Below are 5568 nucleotides of genomic sequence, written 5' to 3' on the forward strand. Positions count from 1 at the left end.
CTGCAGTTCAACTTGCCCAAAATCACACAGTGCAGAAGCAGAGACGCCGTGATTAAGCTCAGATTGTGTAGGAGGAAAGGGGAAGTGAGAGGAGGGAGAAAGCAAAGGGGAGGCGCTGAATAGGGAGAGAGAGAGCGAGGGAAGGGGGTGAAAGTTGGCGAGCTGTGGCACAGCGAGGAGGATGCTGACAGGTGGTGAGCCCACATATTAACATGGAGAGGCGAGGCAAGCAGAGTCTTGAGGCATGTAAATCACACAAAAGCCACATCAAAGGGACAATCATTGCATCGGACAATTTGCAAAGTAGTGACATTTCTTCTGAAGTACTGAGGGAGAGAAACTCAACATAGGGCGAAAGCATGGGGATTAAAGCTAAAGGGCTCTAGTCATCAAGAGTATCTGGCTGTTGGCAAAGCCACGTTTAGAAGGAGGGGCGGGGATGACGTTGCTTTAATATGTTCAGTTACCAAAAAAAAGTAATGTGGAAATTTAAAGCTCATTATAGCAAGCTTTACACTCTTCTTTTCTGCAGGCCGTAGTTAATATTAAATTCCCAAAACCTATTGGTCGGACTGGATCTGCCACTATTAGTCTTTAATTTATGGAAAGGGGGGGAGAGTATATGTACTATTTCCATGGGTCAGTTTCACTGTGGTTTACAGAGGTTTTCCACATACTGAAAGACAGTCGCAAAACAGTAATGAGGAGAAAAACAAGCTCTCTGCATTGCATGGTGGGGGCGGGGGAGCGGCTTCCTTTGAAGTCTGATGCCGAGGCTCAGACAAATGGTGTGGGTGTGCGATATTGCTGGAGATGTGCACACACCCAGCTCACATGAACTGTACCTAATCCGCAGTTTGGGGAGACTTTTCGAAAGCCTTACTATAATCTCGCCGATGGCTTAGATGAGACTTAAAAAGGAATAGCGTGCCACATCATTTCATATACTGGCATCTGCCATCAGGCGTGCATAGGATCAGCAACAAATGTTTTTTTGCACAGCATCGCCCAGAAGTCTTGGCAAAGCCAATGGGACCCAAAGGCAACACCTGTTGGCTTTACCAGTGCTTGTTTTATTTTCTTGGTAAGGTGGTGGCAGAGGCTTTTCGCTTTCAGGGTGGGGATGGAGGAAGCGGGAGGTGACTGAACGAGGCAGAGCTACTATGTTCTTATGTGTTATTGATGTGTGTTTAATTTTTTTTGGGGGGTAGGGGTGTCTTCTGATCTTGCCTCGCTGCTCTAGGGGATTGAAGGATGTGTTCGGAACATATTTAATAAAACATTATGTAATGCTTCACACTGCACGTTGCCATTTCTGAGCGATGTAATGAGCCGTCGGAAGTGTTACTTTAGTTTATGCTACTCAATTTACCGACTTCAGAAAGATGGCAGTCCGATCCAGCCATGCCTGAATTCGTGACTTGTAGCTCAGTGGGATGTTGGTGCGAGCGTTGACTCACTGGGCTATCTCGCGAGTGATGACGAGTTATTGGTTTTATATACTGTGTATTAAAAGGGAAGGGGCGCGCCTGTCCAAAGGCGGGCTCAGGCTCGGTCTGGGGGGGAAGTGGGGGGGGTTAGGGAAGGGGTCTGACTGGAGGTCTTGAGCTGCGGGGCCTGATGGATGCTCGTGTCTAAACCCGCTGCCCCTCTCCCCGTCGTCTAACCTACTTTCCCTTGGATAACGCGGTTAGCCGGATTTAATCTAGGGGGGGCGCACCAGCTGTATCCTGCCGCCCAAGCCTGCAGGTGCCGTCGCTTCCTGCGCTGCAGCACCGCACTGCCCCACCCTCCCGGAGCAAGGCTTTCCATACCCATTGTGTCTTACCACCCTCCTGTGGTGGCGCCCCCTCGTAATTTTGGCTCTCAGTTCTTGAGTGAGATATAAAAGTGCTGGTAATCGCTGTCTCAGAGTGCCGAGAATTGCGGGTATCTCCCATCCATGGCACTGTTCCAGCCATCTGCTGGGCACACTGCCAGCCACAGAGCTGGCCTCACCCCTCAGTTGGCACTGTGGGCACTGCCTCTGTGGTTGGCAACCCTCTTCTGGGCGCACTGTCCTCCCCAGAGCTGGTCTCGCCCCTCGGTTGGCACTGTGGGCACTGCCTCTGTGGTTGGCAGCCCTCTGCTGGGCGCACGGTCCTCCCCAGAGCTTGTCTCACTTCTCGGTTGGCACTGTGGGCACTGCCTCTGTGATTGACAGCCCTCTGCTGGGCGCACTGTCCTCCCCACAGCTGGTCTCGCCCCTCGGTTGGCACTGTGGGCACTGCCTCTGTGGTTGGCAGCCCTCTGCTGGGCGCACTGTCCTCCCCAGAGCTTGTCTCACTTCTCGGTCGGCACTGTGGGCACTGCCTCTGTGATTGACAGCCCTCTGCTGGGCGCACTGTCCTCCCCAGAGCTGGTCTCGACCCTCTGTTGGCACTGTGGGTACTGCCTCTGTGGTTGGCTGCCCTCTGCTGGGCGCACTGTCTTCCCCAGAGCTGGTCTCGCCCCTCGGTTGGCACTGTGGGCACTGCCTCTGTTTTTGGCAGCCCTCTGCTGGGCGCACTGTCCTCCCCAGAGCTGGTCTCGCCCCTCGGTTGGCACTGTGGGCACTGCCTCTGTGGTTGGCAGCCCTCTGCTGGGCGCACTGTCCTCCCCAGAGCTGGTCTCGCCCCTTGGTTGGCACTGTGGGCACTGTGGGCACTGCCTCTGTGGTTGGCAGCCCTCTGCTGGGCACACTGTTCTCCCCAGAGCTGGTCTCGCCCCTCGGTTGGCACTGCCTCTGTGGTTGGTAGCCCTCTGCTGGGCACACTGTCCTCCCCAGAGCTGGTATCACCCCTTGGTTGGCACTGTGTGCTGTGGCTGGCTGGCCTCTGATTTTAAGACATAGACATGTTCTGCCTGTTTTGAAGAAACTACCTCAATCCTCTCCGGCGACCCAACTCTCCTTTCTCTCTTTCCAGGGGCGTAACACCCCCCCCCCCCCAGATTACCACGCCCTCCCCAAACTTGGCCGGTGCTGGCTTGCACCCCCTTCTCGGTGCCAGTGACGTCTCCCTCCAGTTTCCTCCTCGCAAATACCTCCAAATCACCCACTTACCACACCCCCTCCCCCCTCCTCACTCTATCCTACAAGTGGGCAGTGAAATCCCTCCAGCATGATCTCCTAGTTGCCAAACCTTACTTGACGGCCCTAAATCTGTGAACTGCAGCTGCTCCCCCCCTTATTAACTACTTTAGCTGTGACTTCCCCGGTTGGCAGTGTTCCCCCCCCACTCCCCCGCCCCCTGTTGACACTGAATTTAGCCCATCCGATCACTTGGTCCGCAGTGCCAACTCCAACTCCATTATTTGTCATTAAAGCCTTAATCTGCCCCCTCTGCCCACGGCCCCGCCCCCTCCTTGGGGGCTCTCTGTCTGGATAGAGTGCTCTGTGGCGCTGGAGCAGGGGCCCTCGCTCGTCTGCCCCCCCCCCCAGTACAACCAGTGCCGGGAGTGTGAGGGGCCTGAGGGTCTGGGGAAGAGTCACATCTGGACTGCAGGGCCCTGGAGATGCGGGGACAGTAAGTGGGGGCGGGTCTCGGTGGGAGGCTGCCCCCCTCCCCTCACCGAAGCCTCACTTTATCCTCAGCCTGCAGCGTCCAGGGTGGGGCCGGCGCCCCAGGCACCTCCCGTGAGGACTCTATGTAGGATTGTCTAGCGCCTAGAAGCGAGGAGAGGGGTGGGCTGCGGGGTCAGCGTCTCTGTGCACCATTTGCACTGGTGTGTCTGTGAACGATTGTTTCTGATGTGCCTGTGAGTCTGACAGACGGGGGCTCCATTCCAGCTCTGAGTGTGCCCAGCTCTGAGTGTGCGTGTGCCCAGCTCTGAGTGTGCGTGCGTCCAGCTCTGTGTGTGCGCGTGTCCAGCTCTGACTGTGTGTGCGCGCGTCACAACTGCCCATTTCAGAGCAACCTAATAACCCCCTGTCTTTCTCTCCTCAGGTGTGCGTGATGAGAGCCCTGCCCCCCTTCACCCTGCTGGTACTCCTGCTGTGCCCCTGGCATGCCAGGGCCCACCCTACCTTCCAGCACCCGAACACAGCCTTCAACCACTTGGCGCTAGACCGAGAGACGCGCATGCTGTATGTCGGCGCTGTGAACCGCCTCTTCCAGCTCTCGCCAGACCTGGAGCTGGTGGGCGAGGAAAAGACCGGCCCGGTGGATGACAGCCCCGACTGCCTGCCGTTCAAGGACGTGCAAGAGTGCCTGCAGGCCCGGCCCACCGACAACGCCAACAAGCTGCTGGTGGTCAACGGGTGCGGCCGGGAGCTGGTCGTGTGCGGACAGGTCTTCCAGGGACTCGGTGGCCGAGGTGCTCTACTACCCGGTGGACCCCGGGGACAACCAGTTTGTGGCCGCCAATAACGTGCGGGTGACCACAGTGGCCCTGGCGGGCAGCACCACGGATGGACGCCAGCTGATGATCGTGGGGCGCGGCCTGACGGCCAGGCTGTCCGCCGGCATTCCTCCCATCACCGTGCGCCAGCTCAACCAAACGCCCGTCTTCTCCAACGAGGGCCTGGGCAAGCTGGCGGTCAGCGACTTCTCAGACTACAACAACCACTTCATGGGGGTCTTCGGCCACGCTGGCCATGTCTACTTCCTCTTCTTCAGGCGCGGGCCCATGACGCAGCTGGAGTACGCCAGCTACGTGGCCATGGTGTGCGACCAGAACCTGCTGCTTTCCTCCTACGTGGAGATGCAGCTGGTCTGCCAGGACTCCAAGGGCAAGAACTACAACCTGGCGCAGGCCGCCCACCTGCAAGCCCAGGAGGGGGGGGGGAGCAGCCACGCTCTTCGTGGTCTTCGCCGCTGGGGAGGCCTCCATCCCAAGCGCCACCCAGGACACGGCCATGTGCGCCTTCAGCCTGGAGGAGGTGGACGCGCAGCTGGAGAGGGCCAGGATGCTGAGCTACACCAAGGCCAGCCGCGACGAGCAGCGCCAGCAAGTGGCAGTCATCGAGTATGGAGTGACCTCCAGCTGTGGGATGCTGCCAGAGGTAAGCTGGGATGGAAGGGGGATCTCCTGGGTTTCACCTCAGAGTATGGGGTGACCACCAGCTGCGTGCTGCTGCAATAGGTAGTATGGGATGGAAGGCGGATCTCCTGAGGTACACCCTCAGAGTATGAGGTGACCACCAGCTGCGGGACACTACCACAACTAGGTTGGGATAGAGAAGAGATTTTCTGGGGGTCACAATGTAAGGAGTGACCTCCAGCTATGGGATACTGACAAAGGTAGGTTGGGATGGAGATTCCATCTCTTGGGACTCACCTCAGAGTATGGGGTGCTCACCAGCTGCAGGGTGCTGCCAGAGGTAGACTGGGATGGAAGGGGATCTCCTGGGACTGACCTCAGAGTATGGGGTGATCACCAGCTGCAGGGTGCTGCCAGAGGTAGACTGGGATGGAAGGGGGATCTCCTGGGACTGACCTCAGAGTATGGGGTGCTCACCAGCTGCAGGGTGCTGCCAGAGGTAGACTGGGATGGAAGGGGGATCTCCTGGGGTTCACCTCAGAGTATGGGGTGCTCACCAGCTGCAGG

The sequence above is a fragment of the Lissotriton helveticus genome, assembly GCF_964261635.1.
Source record: "Lissotriton helveticus chromosome 1_1 unlocalized genomic scaffold, aLisHel1.1 SUPER_1_unloc_74, whole genome shotgun sequence".
Classification (NCBI taxonomy): Eukaryota; Metazoa; Chordata; class Amphibia; order Caudata; family Salamandridae; genus Lissotriton; species Lissotriton helveticus.